The sequence below is a fragment of the Polypterus senegalus genome, chromosome 5 (assembly GCF_016835505.1).
Source record: "Polypterus senegalus isolate Bchr_013 chromosome 5, ASM1683550v1, whole genome shotgun sequence".
Lineage (NCBI taxonomy): Eukaryota > Metazoa > Chordata > Cladistia > Polypteriformes > Polypteridae > Polypterus > Polypterus senegalus.
The window spans coordinates 18,945,973-18,962,270 of record NC_053158.1 but is presented as its reverse complement, the minus strand read 5'-3'; positions in this window follow the sequence as shown (position 1 = coordinate 18,962,270).

Genomic DNA, 16,298 nt, shown 5'->3' with positions numbered 1-16,298 from the left:
CCCTCAAATAAAGCTGAATTACAACAATTCTGCAAAGATGATTGGGCCAAAATTCCTCCAGAGCGCTGTAAAAGACTCATTGCAAGTTATCGCAAACGCTTGATTGCAGTTATTGCTGCTAAGGGTGGCCCAACCAGTTATAAGGTTCAGAGGCAATTACTTTTTCACACAGGGCCATGTAGGTTTGGATTTTTTTTCTCCCTAAATAATAAAAACCATCATTTAAAAACTGCATTTTGTGTTTACTTCTGTTATATTTGACTAATGGTTAAATGTGTTTGATGATCAGAAACATTTTGTGTGACAAACATGCAAAAGAATAAGAAATCAGGAAGGGGGCAAATAGTTTTTCACACCACTGTATAATCTTCATTTGGATCTTGATCTTTATATATGATATTTGTCCGCAAATTAATTAGAAGAAGAAGCACTAGATGGCAGTAGAGAGACAACTAAAACATAGGCATTGCATTAAGAATCTCCTCCAGGCTTATACCACTGAAGACTGTAGTACGCCAGTCACAACTCAAAACACAGACATTCAAACTAAACAAATTGTTGTGCTTTAAATTAACTAAAGAGATCTTCATTTAGATCTTGATCTTTGTTTGTCCACGAATTCCACGCATGCGTAGACCACCTTCCAGTTTATTACGTTGTTATTACTCACGGATGTCAACAATGTGCCGGAATAACGAAAGGGGTGGTGGACAGTGTTACGCTGGTTAGCTATTGAGGCCTGGTTAGAGAATGAGATTGGCGAAGATAAAAGGTACGTGCCTACGTAACATATGAATGAAAGAAAGACAGTGGGTAAAATCAATGACAATGTAACAGCATGTTCCGGAAATTGTTATTGTTATGTTGTAGCTGGCGAGTGCTGCGCGTCTCACAGTTGTACCGTGGCTTGCTCACATGTCAGTGAAGTGATCCCTATTTATGCTTTAAATAGCCTGGATACCTATGTGTCCCCCTTTTATAACCATTGCTCTGTGTATATTGCCTTACTCTTTGGATTGCCACAAAGCAACCTGTGAGATTGGAGAAAGGTTGAGAAGACATTGTGAGAGGAAATGATAGTGTCGTGAAAACGAGTTGGACTGTGAACGGACAGAAGCAGAAATGCTCCTACACCACCACATAATTACTATTCGGACAGTGATTCCGAGTAGGCCGTTCCTATCGAATCAATGACCAAGGGTTTTCTTTTGTAATTTTGTTTCCCTTATAAAAAATCATAATGCTGTGCGATGAAGGGCCCAGTTCACGACTTGCAGCCGCATTTAAATGGAGCGCTTCACAGACAACTTTAACACATGCAACGTAGTTGGGCGCACATGGCTAGTTATATATAAAGATGGTAACTTCATATATATTGACATAGAAAACAGGAGATAAGGCAGACAAACATTTACATATAGCTCTTTACTGGCTATATTAGACTGGTCTCAGTCAGTGACACTGCTTGGCTTGGGCAGAGCAGTTCTTTGAGCTAATTCAGGATGACCAGTCAAAGGATCTCTGGACAGTAACTTCCAGGACAAAAAAGTTGTGTGAGGTTTTTGCTCCACAGACAATGGGGTTACTTCTCATCCCAAAAAGAGAGCGACTCATCAGCTTTCAGTTCACAACGAGAACAAACCATCAGCTTTGCCCTACAGAGATAGATCATCAGCGTTTAGCTTCCTCAAAAATAATGAACGAGATGAATACAGGTAAGTTTGAAGGAAGGTGTAATTTCTGGCACAAAGTAACTTCCAGTTACGGAATCACCGCCAGCTTATAGGGGCCTATTTTGTCCTTCACATTGATCTAGAGTTCAATTTGTGGTTACAAGCCTAAATTCAATGCCTATCTGGGTGTTATTTTGTCTGAAGGAATCTCTTCAGAAGTGTGAGCTCAACTCCCATTTACACCTTAGTTATCAGATGAAGTTCAAAGCTGACCAGAATCGGCAGAGACGCAGTTCAGCCATTCACTCTGGGATGCAGGTTTGGGTGCTGCTGCATCCCTGTGAAATCTGCTGTCTTAACATGCCATTAAAAGCCTAGTAAAATGGGCAATGCCCACTTTGTCCGATATTAATTTTAAATGTTACCTAAAAGAGAAACATTTGGGCCAACTAAGAAAAACAACATTCTTTTATAGTTATTACATTTATTAACAACATAAATTCAAATAAGAGACACACAGAAAAACAGCAAAAAGTACAATGATATGCCTACAAGGCAAGCCAAAGCAATACAACATCAGACCACAATCTTAGAATTCACAATCCAAATTCAGAGCCGAATAAAGTATGATTTTACTACAATGTTGAATCACAGTATTGCATCAGTTGCAATCTTATAAAGGCATGGGATGAGTCCACCACAGCAATGTCAGTTTTAGGTATTAGCTAGGGTCTCATCCCACCGCATGGAAAAGTAGCCCCACTCTGCTTTTTGCCTTAGTAGAGGGAGTTGGGTGAAGGTAGCAGGAACTCCCTGTTCTCATTCTAAGTTTTTAATTTTGTCATCTATGCAAATGCTGGAGAGTAGATGTGCCATATTTTTATGGAAGAGCTTGTTTCGATTGTTGAGCTGTAAGTTTATACAGTGACACGTGAGAGATTTTTGGAATAACATCCCATTGCAAGTAATGATCCCATAAGAAACCCTTCTGTTTGTACCCTAGAAGCTGTTGCTGATATTACGGATTTTGTGGAATTAAGCCCTTGTAAGTTGAAGTGGTGATTTTCACAACAGACAGATATGTCACAAATGACATATCAGGATGTACTTTAATGAGGAGATGATCAAATGTTTGCAGAATTTTAATGAAATAAATGCAATAATTTTTTTTTTCATTGTTGAACTTCAAAGCTGTATCGAAACAGTCACCACCTGTGTCAATGCATTTGTTCATGCAATTAATCCATTTTTCATACACTGCTGAAAACATTCTTTTATCAAGTTCATGAGCTTTTGTTTGATTGCTTCGACAATGTCTTCTCTGTTTTGACACTTCTTATCTTGCAGCAGGTGCTTGATTTTTGAGAAACTTCCAGAAGTTGCAAGATGCCAGGTAAGGAGTAGTCTCAACCAGCGTTGTGCCAGAGTACTTGACGAGCTCCAGAGTCTTCTTGGAACGGTGTGCCTTCACATTGTCGCAGTGAAAGAAGAAGTTAGAAAGGGGTTGTTTTGGGTGGACTCTCTGTAACTCCTTGAAAATTGGGGTGAAGCAATCTTCCAAGTGGGAATCTGATGTCACTAATGTCCCTGTCTGCCCTTCTTAAATTGTGATTGTTTCCACAAGTCCATAATGATGAAAGAAGATTGCAAACTTGACCATTAACTATTCGCCATTGAGCTTTGACAAGAAGCATGTGGCCTTTCTTATTTCCCTAACACGGAAAATTGCTTCATCTCAGGGACCATTTTGTAGAACCAAGCCTCATCTCCAGCCACCAATTTCTTGAACCTTGGTGAAATCCTGGAGAAACGTCTGGCAGAATTCGACTTAACGTCACTTTTCTTTGGTGCTCATCTGGCTGATTTCTTGGTTTAATCCAATTGCGTGTGAATTTGAAAATAGAGGAAACCTCTTTTAAAGATGGAAGTTGCAAGGAAAAAAATTACACGAACCCACAAATATATGGACACCAAAAGTATTTGAACTTTTGGTCCTCTACTTGTATAATTTGTGGTGTAGTTTTTTGTACTTAGTTAACTGATAACTGAAGACAACACAGACAAAGCTACAACTGTAACTCAGACTCTGAGCAGTTTGGCTTTGTATGTCTTAAAACATGCAATAAGCTACTCTGCCCAGTACAAATAAGCATTAATAGAAACACATTTAAACATAAATTTAAAAAGTTAGAAATAAACTTTTGAAGAAAATTATTCAGATATTCTCACTGGGAAATAAATCTTTAACTTATTGGTAGAACTTTGTCTTAAAAAGTCTAATTGCGCTAGTGCAAAATGCAATTGGGAAGAGAAGAAAGACATTAAAGTTACATTGGTGGGCAATGATCTGTTTATAAAAAAATAAAAGATGCACTCTTCTCAGAAAAGAGTGGCTTTTTGCCACCGCAGATGTTACTTAACTGTAAATATTCAACTTGGGTTCAATTTCATTAGCGAACATTTCACATCTGCTATGAAAGAGAAGATTCCCCAAATGATCTACTAGGTTTTGTTAATTCAAATGACTTTGTTGTTGTACTTAATTAGGCCTTTATATCCTTTCTGTTGTTATCTTGTACAACACAGCTTATTTTATTTCTCTTGGGTAATCGACGTGTGAAACAACATGTGCCTGATCAGGCAAACTAAATAGGTAAGGTTCAAATTAGCTACAGCACCTGGCATATTATAATGTCAGATATTAAAGCAATATAAACAACGTTTATCCTAATGTTCTTAATGGAGTGGTGTTTCTATAAGGTACAAATAGCAGCTGATTTATTAAACTTGATCCCAGAAAGGTTTATTAGCAAAGACAGAATACAGCATATTGTGTATTGCCACTAGGCCATACTGGTTTATTTGAAAAGATGTGTCAATAAAAAGTGTTCACTCCCTTGGAAATTTTCACATTTTATTGTTATCCTACATTGTATGTAAGTGGATTTAATTAGGATTTGTTTGACAATGACCAATAGAAAAGGACTCCTAAATGTCAAAGTGAAAACAATATGTCGGTTAGTTGAATTGGTGATCCTAAATTGGCAGTAATGTGTGTTTAGTGCGCGTGTGTGTGTGTAATGGGATAGGCTCCAGCACGACCCAAGGTCCTGTTCAGGATTAAGTGGGTTAGAAAACAACTAACTATAGATATAGAAATAAATAAAGAAAAACGAAATGAAATGTGAGCTTAAATAAATAAATGTGTCACAGAAAATGTTTTTGTCCCTTAGTTATTTAGTTTTGTTTGTACTATTTATCCAAAAAAACAGCTTGAATTTAAAATTGTCACTTTCACTCATCAAAGATGAGATGGGCGGGCTTTTGTGAGTACCGTTTTTAGATTGGTGAATCGCCCACAGACTGGATGATGTGCTTTACTTGCTTTGCGCATGTTGACTGTAAGAGCAAGAAAAAGTTGCAGAGTATTACTGCACAAAGCAGTGGCTTTAATTCTTTATTATACCCTGCATCTGAATTGTCTGCTATCAATGTGGCATCTGATTACTGAACGTTTTGAGATCAGCGTATTCAGCAATTAAAACATAGCGCTCGCTAAAGCCCACCCTTTCAGCTTTGACGAGTGAAAGTGACAATTTTAATTTCAAGCCATATTTTATGTTACATTCAGAGGATTAGTGCAGACAAAATTAAATAAATAAGCAACAAAATTTGTTTTCATGTATACTCATATTTCACGCTTTTTTTTTATTGTGTGGTGCATGGCCGGAGCCCTTTCCCAGCTGGGACTCCTCTACGCTTGAAGGACTGCAGGCAGGAGCATATCCAGAGCATTACCTCTCCTGAAGCACTAGGTGGCAGCCCCCCAGGTTTGCAGCAGTGCTTTGGACGCTGGCAAGGATCCATGGGAGCTGGAGTTTGGTGCAGCCCTTTTGGGTTCTGTGGGTGCTGCCAGGGGTTGCTGCGGCTGCTGCTGCTGAGCCCTTAATTTCAGCACTTCCGCCACACCTGGAAGTGCTGCCAGAATTTGGTCAATGAGTACCTGGAGCACTTCCGGGTGCCTTATAATAGGAGCCAGCAGCCAATACTCTGGGAGCCAGAGTTGGGAGGCAGAGGATGAAGCTTGCCAGGGAGGAGTGGAGGAGAGAGAAAGAAAGAAAGAAAGAAAGAAAGAAAGAAAGAAAGAAAAGGTTTGGGGCTGAACTGTCTTTGCTGGTTTGTGACCATGCTGTACACGTGGGAAATGAGGGAATGCATTTCCCACAGGGAAAAGAAAAAATGTGTCCCATGTCTGTCTTTGTCTGGTTTGGGCGGTGGTGCACCACCTGGTGGTCCACAGTTGTCACATTTTAAAGTATTTTTATTTATTAGTGTATTTATATATTAGCTATTTAATTTTGTCTGAGATATTCCACCATAGAGATCTTGGGCAAAGTGGTCTAAATTATTTACAAATATAAAAATAAAAAAAATAACTGAATGCAGAAGTTGTTTGATATTACTCACCTAAATCATCAGTGGTGCAGCCAGTTGATTTTAGCAGACTTATAATTAGCTCAGAGGTTTGAGGTTTGGGTTTATTGTAGATTAAATGTACCTGAATATGGAAGGTCCAGCTTGTGGCGAGTCAGTAAGGTGGTCTGACCAACACAATGGAAGACAAAAGGACACTCCAAGCAACTCCATGAAAAGTGGTTTGAATAGCACAAGTCAGGGGATGGAGACAAGAAAATATCAAATTCACTGAATATCCAGTTAAATCAACTATTTAGAAATGGAAACAGTGTGTCAGAGTTGTAAATCTGCTAGAGCAGGCAACTGAGTGGTCATGCAAGAAGAAGACACCAAGAGACCTTTGACAACTCTGAGTAGGCCACGAGCTAACAGACTGGAAGGACTGTGCAGGCATGCAACTGCTGCCCTGGTGCCTCACCAGTCACATCTTTATGGGAGAGTGATAAAGAGAAAGCCAATGTTAAAAGAAACACACACACTTACACACACACTACATCTCAGCCAGAGTTTGACAGAAGAAACATTGGAGGCAGCTGAAAGAAAGTTCTAAATTCTTAAGACACCAAAATTGAGTTTTTTGGCCGCTAGACTAAATGCCATGTTACCTACACCATTCTGAGCATTGAGAATGGTAGTGGTAATGTCAGGCTGTGAGGATGCTTCTCTGCAGCAGGCCCTGGAAGACTTGTGAGGGTAAAACGAATGTAGCAAAATACACAGAAATCTGGTTGAAAAACCTGATGCAGTTTTCAAGAAACCTACGTCTTGAGAGAAGATTTGTTTTGCAACAAGACATCAACCCTGAACTTAAAGCCAAAGCTACACAGGAATGTCATCAAGACAACAATGTGAATGTCCAGGAGTGGCTGAGTCAGAGTCCAGACAATCTGTGGCTGGACTTGAAAAAGGCTGTTCATTCTCCATCACCATGCAACCTGTTTTGCATAGAAGAATGGCAGCGTCCAGATATGTAAAGCTGTCATGGCTGCCAAAGGTGCATCTACTCTATATAGACTTGAACACTAGGGGAGTGAATTCTTATGGAATAATTTTTTTTGTTTTATATGTATAATTAATTTTAATTATTTTCCAGAAATCTATTTTTACTTTGACATTAAAGAGAATACACAAATTAAACACATTGCCATTCAATGTTGTATAATAATAAAATGTAATAACTTTCAAAGATGCGAATACATTTTCCAAGCAGTTTAAGTAAGAAATTTGTTTTGGCATACAAGAAATTTAAATATAAAAAGACTTATGATGTGTTAATGCATTCTGCTGAAATACTCATACACACAATAACGTATCTGTCCTTCAGTAATTTATGTAAAGTTTTCTTGCTTTATAAAGTATGTGAATGATAGCAGCGAGAGCTACCACTGTTCTATACACAAACACTGCAAACGGGCACAGTCAGGGCCCATTCACTGGCCAAGTTATAATGTTCCCTGCATCACCCATCGCCGACAGACACTTATAGCGTGGCACGGATAGGAACGTAGGTGATTGGCTAATAGTAATTTCTGTACCATTGTGCTGTGGTGCTGCGAACCTGTGGTTGCCTCGGTGTATACATATATACACAAACAGTATATATATATATATATATATATATATATATATATATATATATATATATATATATATATACTAGCAAAATACCTGCGCTTTGCAGCAATGATATACTGCCTTAAAATTTTTATTAAGAAGAAAAGTAAACCTTTTTAAACCGAGGGAAAATATACCAATAATTATTTGTTAAGGATCTCTTTGTATGCCACGTTGTCAGTTCGGCCCTTCAGTTGTAATATGACCAAGCTGTGCACTGAGCTTACTCTTGAGTATGCAACGTACAGTTGGCCATGTGAAAAGCAATCTTGCCTCAAATCTCACAGCTTGGATTGCTGCTGTCATAATCGGTTTGAGATTAAGGGTTTGTTTCAATTACGACAGTATTTGCAGGACTTGTGTTGAAGTGACATTCGGCATCTGTCAAGCGTTGTAAGCATACAACCGGTTTCATCGATAACTTCACATCCAGCTTTTGAGAGTTTAAACAGTCATAAACATCAAAGTGTCCACTACTCAAATCGTCACCTGTGATTCTAGGATGTTTAAGAGACATTGGCGGTTGTCCAAAGGTGTAAAATATTTGGCTATTTCGGTACACTTGAAAGCGACAACCGAACAATTCAGCGGCAGCCATCAACTCACATGCAGAACCATAGGTGAAGGGTTTAAGCATTTCACTCTTATAGTGCTCCTGTGTAGTATAATTATCTCCTGTACTGTCATCAGCCTACACCTTGAACCTGTCCCAGTCATTCAATACATAAGACACAATGTTTCTCCAGATATCAAGAGTGAGCCCGGTATGGCCGTTCAATATGTAACACAGAAAGTGGAAAAGGCAGGAGCCATCTCTGGGCATGGAAACCACTCAGTAAGTGACAGTTCTTTGATCGATGGTGATCACCTCGATAGACATGTTAATGGGGGTACGGTTGGAACGATAAAGGAAATGGGTACCTGAACAATGTAAACTAAGTGTAAAATACCTACACAATAACTATAATCGTAATAAACGAACAATAAAACAGCGGAGAAGCTATAGATTAAATAAAAAGGCTGCAGTTATCAGCAGGGAAGGGAATGAAGAGACTGGAGCGACGGACGGCCTCATATAGACAGGCAGCCAACAACGTGGGAGGCGTAGGGATGGGGGACCCAACGCCGCCTGAGCTGCAGACTATGGACGTATATATGTACATTAGGATTCAGTTAGCGTTGAGAACCCGCGTACCAAATTTCTTGAAGATGGGCCCATAAGTAACAAAGACCGTTGGAAAGTTCAATATGGCATCATACCACTGAAATAAGTACGTACATTGGTTTTGGTTAGCGCAGAGAAGCCGCCTAACAAATTTCGTGAAGATGGGGCCATAAATAAGAAAGTTTAACATGGCGGATGTTGTCAACCGTTATGACCGTTACACATTTCTAAATGAAATCTGCTTAACTTTTGTAAGTAAGCTGTAAGGAATGAGCCTGCCAAATTTCAGCCTTCTACCTACACGGGAAGTTGGAGAATTAGTGATGAGCGAGTCAGTAAGGGCAACAAAGACCATTGGAAAGTTCAATATGGTGGCCGACAGTGGCATCATGCCACCGAAATAAGTACATATACCGGTTTCGGTTAGCGCAGGGAAGCTGCCTACCAAATTTCGTGAAGATGGGGCCATAAATTAGAAAGTTTAACATGGCAAATGTTGTCGACCATTATAACCGTTACGCATAGAATTTCGAAATGAAACATGCTTTACTTTTGTAAGTAACCTGTAAGAAATGAGCCTGCCAAGTTTCAGCCTTCTACCTACACGGGAAGTTGGAGAATTAGTGATGAGTGAGTCAGTCAGTCAGTGAGTGAGTGAGTGAGTCAGTCAGGCAGTGAGGGCTTTGCCTTTTATTAGTATAGATATATATATGTATATATTATTCTGTCAGAAAGAGAAGATTTGGTTAGCGTCTTTGCACCCTCTCGTCCCAGAGTTGTATCACTTACCTTTTCAAGGCCAGGAAGTTGATTCCCAGGCACACATGTGTGACACTACATATGTGCCCATGCTTGTAAATGGTGTATGGTTAAGCACTATTACTACAGTACTCTATTTCTGAGGTGGCAATGATAAATTGGCCATTTAGCTCTGTGATTAGGATTTCTTATTGTCTGTTTTGTGTGTTGTATTTACCCCATTTTTTGAACACCCATTGCATGCCCAACCTACTTGGAAGGGAATTTCTATCTGAATTACCATTCCCCAAGATTTCTTCCATTTTTTTTTCCCACAAAATTCCTTTGGCCATTTTTCTGGTCTTCTTAGAGAGTCAAAGTTGGAGGAGCTGTCAAAGAACAGGGCCTGTTGAAGCTCATTGAGGCATTCCTTGTGTGACTTTGTACTACACAAAAAATAAATTGTTATTGTATCTTATTTGTAAAACTGAGAAAGTGCTCTGAGTATGTTTTGGGCCCTATAAGAATAAAATAAATTGAACATACTTTAATATTTTTGGCATCTCTGAGAAGTCCTATCACCTCTAGAACAACAACAATTCGTCAGTTGCAAGTCAACCCACACACACTACACTCTGTTCCTAACAATCAGTTCCTGAAACACCCACAGCTTTTGAATCATGGCACAGAGGAAATGGGAGTGTTGAGGACAGTCATTTAAGTCATTGAATGTGAACCATAGACTCACATTTATGCTGTAGCCCCCATAAGTCTATTTGGATGTCCAGGATTAATTCACTACACTCAATACCCTCCAATACCTTAGAAACAAGACTTTTCCAGCATGCTTCCCTGTAAAATCATTCACTAGACAGTCACTTTCTGATTGCTTTCTCAATGAAATTCTTTAAGAAGTATGGAAATTGACATCATGAACTAGTTGATTACATTAAAAAAAAAAATGGTGACATAAAATATCCATCAGTGAAAATTTCATGTCATTAGTTTGTCCTTCAATGAACCTGAAGACGAAGTAAAGTGTGACACTCGTACAGCCACACAAATAAAGTGGGGGGCATTTATTATTAAAGTAACACAATCTGAAAAGATACATTAATAAAAAAAGGCTACACAATTGCATGCACTAGACTCTGTAAATATACACAGATACATAAATCACATCATAGCAGCCAACAGAGCAAAACTCAAAAAATATCAATGTCAAGATTTTGTAGCCATCTTGTCTCATTAGGGAGAACATTGCACAAAATCTTGAAGGTCTCCAAGGTAGATTCAGTTTGGCCTGTTTATTAAAGTATGGCACAGAGTCTGACTAAAGGCACCACAGTCATAGTAGCTGTTTCATCTCTAGAACAGGCCAGCACATCTGTCATGTCCTGTTTATATATAGTGTCACATACGTGCGATTGGGAGACAGTTTACGGACTCAAAAAAGTGTATTTACCCTCCAGACCATGGATTGGAGCAGTCCTCTAACTCTTTCTCCTCAGCCCTGCAGAACAACTGATGAATCCTCAACCTAAGAATCACTTCCAGTCCTCAGACAACAACCTCAACATCATGTCTGGTTCCGGTCCTCAAGATCCCACCTCCTCCTGAAGTCATTTCCCATTCCAGATTGCCTTTTCCTTGTGACGTCATTTTCCTTCCGCCAACCTTATATACGACCTCCATTTTTGTTATTCTCAGTTCTGTTTTGGACTCCAGTCTATAAAGACCTCATTGCCTTTCCTATACTCTGAATTATATGGGGTGGATCCCCAAACCTTTTATGTTGTCCTTGTGTTTATTTTACAATAGTTAAGCACTGACCACACAGATCAAGGTAGATTAGTGCCACCAAATCGATGTGTTGGGTCAGATGTTTGAATGTGATGCAGTTTTATAGTTTGTGACCATGTACCAGTTCACTGCTCCAGGACATCCAATTCCTCTTCTATTTCCTTTGTATACCTGATGGAAGGCCTTCTGTATTTTAGACTGTGATACTTTTGTGTGATACATGGGATATCCTAATGAACTGGTAACTTGTCAGCCATTAAGATTTTATTAGAGTGTATACTTGAATTAGAATGTCACAGCATTGAAAATCTGGTGGTCGGATATTACTTAAAACTGGAAGCCATCAGATTGGTGTTTGTATAGTTCCTGTTATTAGCTGCATGGTTTGGTGTAACTGAACATTAACCTTCCTAACAAGTGTGCCGTTTCTCCAAACATGTTCACAGCAAACTACCTTCTGAGTTTTTTTAAGGCCAGTGCTGCAGCTCGCAGACTTGATATTGTTGTGTGCTCCCAGTTTCCCTACATTTGTAAGATGTTTAAAACTTAAAGGTCTATCAAGTGTCACATTTGGGATTATTATTATATTTAAGAGCCTTGCTGTTGAATGTTACTTCAAGGGTTTCATTTGCTTGTCCATTTTATAGATGAATCCAACAGATCTCAGTTTTGGTGGTAATGGGGCATGCCCTCCACTTCCTAAAACATTTGGTAAGTATAGCAAGATCTATATTCAGAGTATGCTTTGTAGGTGCTCATAGTTTATGTTGATAAGCAATCGCCAGATCATCTACATAGGCAAATTTCTACAAACCTGTTTTTGGTAGATCAGCAATACAAATGATCCCTCTGGTAGGGCATTATTTAATTTCCGAATATAGTTTTTGCCATCACAGATTGCAAAGTAGCTGTAGATTTCCTCCTCATGGTGCACCCTGGGTAATGCTAACGATCTATCATTAAAGGGTGTCAGACTAGTCTTATACTCTCCTGACTAATAATACAATTCACAGGATATGCAAAAGTCATAGGGACAGGAATTCTTATTCTGAGAATTCTTATGAAATAACCAGCTTCCCATTTTGGTTTCTCTTCTTTTTCCTCTTCATTATCATACTATCACAGAAGTAGCACCTCTGCATTTGTTTCTCTTCTTCAAGGCAGGATACACAAATTTAAGTTCACACACATCATAGTCAACCTGGGGATGCTAATGAGATGGCACAAATTTGTTGTTGCAAATTACCAATTGGTCATTTATGGGGTGCCCAGATTTTGGGACTTTGCTGTGGAATAACAGTGAGACAATAAATGAGGGCCCCTCAACAACTGACTGCATCAGTTGTCCTGTAAAATATGTCTCTTTAGTGCTCAACTGTCATTACCATTTTATTATTTGTGCTCAATACCTATCTAACTATTTTTCGACTTCTCAGTCCATTCATAAACACACTGTATGGGTAAAACATTGTCTCCATATTGTGCAGAAAGAATTCTATTGATCTTGGGTTCTGGTGTGGATTGTTCTTCCTTCCAAGGGATAAAAACATGTCCCATCCATGCCAACACATAATTCATTCTACCCACTATAATTTTGGTGGGTCCAGAACCTGCTTGGTACCATCTTCTTCTACCTGTAATAATTTTGTTCCTGTTTGCCTATCACAGTATTGTAACAAGCTGAATTTGTCACACATTTAAGTTATTTTAACCTAGGAAATGTATAAGAGGTGAAGATTACAGACCTTTTAAATATGAAATAAGCACAAATTATTAGTGGTGCTGGATTGCTAACAGTCATAGCCTCCTTAATATTATGTTTACCCTGGAAAAACAAGCCAAAATTATTGTACTTTTTCCAAGAAGAAAAAACTTTGTTATGTATAACAAACATAAAAACCAAACATCAACATAAATGCAGCATGAAAGGCATTTGTAGTGTCCACTGGTGTACCGATGCAGACTTAGTACACGTCCTTCTTGTGAATGGTTTGAAACATCAATGCAAAACCCAACGACAGAATCTTGACAGTAGAAGTGTGTTTCTTTGAGCAGTTCTTAGAGCTGTTCTTATCATATTTTTTTCTAATGCTTGCACATGAACTGTGGTGGGCTGGCGTCCTGCCCGGGGTTTGTTTCCTGTCTTGCACCCTGTGTTGGCTGGGATTAGCTTCAACAGACCCGTGACCCTGTGGTTAGGATATAGTGGGATGGATAATGGATGGATGGATGGCTTGCACATGAAAGGGCAGAATGTCAGTGCCGATCTGCACAATCGAAGCTGCCCATTGGGTTGTTGTAGGCTACAACAACACAGGATTTACTGACTTCCACATTTCCTCTTACACAAACATTGATAGCTGTTGCATTATGTACATTGCTTAGGAGGATAACATCTTTTTGTCATTGCAATCATTTTACCCTTTTTCCCATGCTGAAGTTTCACCTGACAGCATACACTAGGCTTATCATGGCGGTTTGGTCGAACACACAGAGGTGGCATCAGTTTCACTATTGTTCTGTCTTGGTAGAGTAATATATTACTCTACGTTCCCCTATTGTATTATTAATATGTAGACTTTGACTTACCACTGTTTATAAGGTATTGTAGACTATAACTTCTCCCCACCTTCCCTTCTACATCTATAACCTCAGGCAATTAGGTGTAGTAAAAGACAAGCAGGAGTTAAGTTACAATTTAAACAATGTATTATTGATAATATTAATAAATAATAACAATATGCAAAGTACATTTGAATATTGGTAACCATACAACCTGATAAATGCTGATGTGTAGTTTCAGGCGGCACATAGACTTGTTAGTTACTTAAAATGTCTCTAGTTAAGGCATCATTTTTGGTTAGCTTTCTTCAGTACAGGCCACATGCCTGTCTCACTATGGCTGCCGAGCTGTGCTCTTCATTGTGTTGTCCTTTTCAGTTCATGGTGTGAGATGGTCTTTCATCAGTTTAGTAAGAGAGAGAGGGAGAGGTGAAGCAAGCAAAGTTATAGGTTTTCTGTCCAATCCCTAGAGCCAATAGGACATTATGGTACTTAAAGGCTTCTGATATAAGCCAATTCCAAAGAGCCATACTTCAGACCAATGGGGGGATAGAACACCTTCAGACCTGCCCTCCAAACCATATGTCAAGGTAAAGATTGGCAGTTACGCAGCCTGACTTTCCTGTGGGGGTTGACTGAGAGCTCTGCAGAGAGATATTAGCCATACTTGTTTTGAGGCACTTACCCCAACCCTGTCATAAAATTACAAAGAGATTCAGTCCTTAAAGGGGAGAAGGGGAACTTGAACCATCAAACCATTGCTGTTATTATCAATAATGTAACACTAATATTACATTGATTTGTCTAAGTTACAAATAAAGACATACAAAATATTTCTCAACTTGTATGCACAATTTCACATCAAAACAACTATCTACGTCAACATCAATAACCAATTCACAATATCATCACTCAGTTTCAGTTTGTTCTAAAAATGGCTGTACAGCCTTCTGTTTACACGCCATTGTGTTTAGACTGAAGACTCCGCCTCACTCATGATGTGGTAGATAGGGGGCGCTCTCGCTCCCTTGAACCACTGTCCACGACTCCAGACACCAGGTAAAAGTCCAAAATACGACTTTATTAAATCTCCACAGTGTACAAAACACCCTCTCCTCCACTATACTCATATAAATACTAAATAATCACAAATACTACAATCCTCCAGCTCCCAGACACGTTGCCACCCTTCCACCCAGCTCAGCTCGCCGTCTGGGAGCTCCCACTGTCCTTTTATATCTCCTGACCCGGAAGTGTTCCTAATCCCCAGTCCATGTGATTCTCAATCAGTTCCGGGTCAGGTAAAAGTTCTTTTCTTCAATAAACTGTGAAGAAAGGAAAGAGTTCTGAACACTTTCTGAAACCCCCGATTATGCACAGGTAGAACATATTTCTTTAGGTTCAGGCAGCATGTGAATTTACACTTTATGTTTCTTTGCTAAAAGAGGCAAATGCTGAGTAAAGTGTATCAACATTACACTTTAATTAGAGAATCAATAATAGTGGGACCTGCACAGTCTTAAAAATTATGAGCAAAGCACAGGAAAAAGTAAATTATGCCTTGAGTCACAAACTATAAAAAGATCTAGTGATCTTTGAAAAAAATGCAAAATATCATTTCAGGTCACTAACATTAAGTGCCTGCCTGCTGCAGGAACACACTGCTTCTTCATTCTTGTTCTTTTTGTTTACTTCTATTTTTCATGTCGGTACAATGCAAGCCATAAATGTACACACATTTTATGTAAACCCTAGTTAAACCTAATTGATGTTTTAAATGTTCAGATTTAATGTGGTCCAGCATGTCCTGTAGAAAGTGAAATTTTAAAAGGTCTGTTTAATGTAAGCTATGAAAAAAATAAAAAGAACAACAGCTTCAATTGAAATGATCAGACTGGAGTTGAACTGCTGCAAACTGTTATGGCACAGATCGGCGCCTGCTGGGTTTATCAATCTCTGCACTGCCATTTAGGTCACTAAGAGTGAAGTAATTTATCAGAAGATAAAAGGAAGAAAGCCAAATAAATAACCCAAAGAGAATACACAGAAGGGACGTATTATCAAAGATATTTCTCAAGATTAGGAACCCTGCGATGGAGGCATCAAATTTGTCAGCAAAAGTGCAGATATGGCTCTATCAATAATCCATGGCAATGTGTATTTCCCAACTGAGGCTATTATAAAGCTTTGGATGACAGCCTGCTCCAGCGCCATCATCTTATCCACTGGGAAAAGAATCTCATAAACTGCTTTCAACATAGATCTCT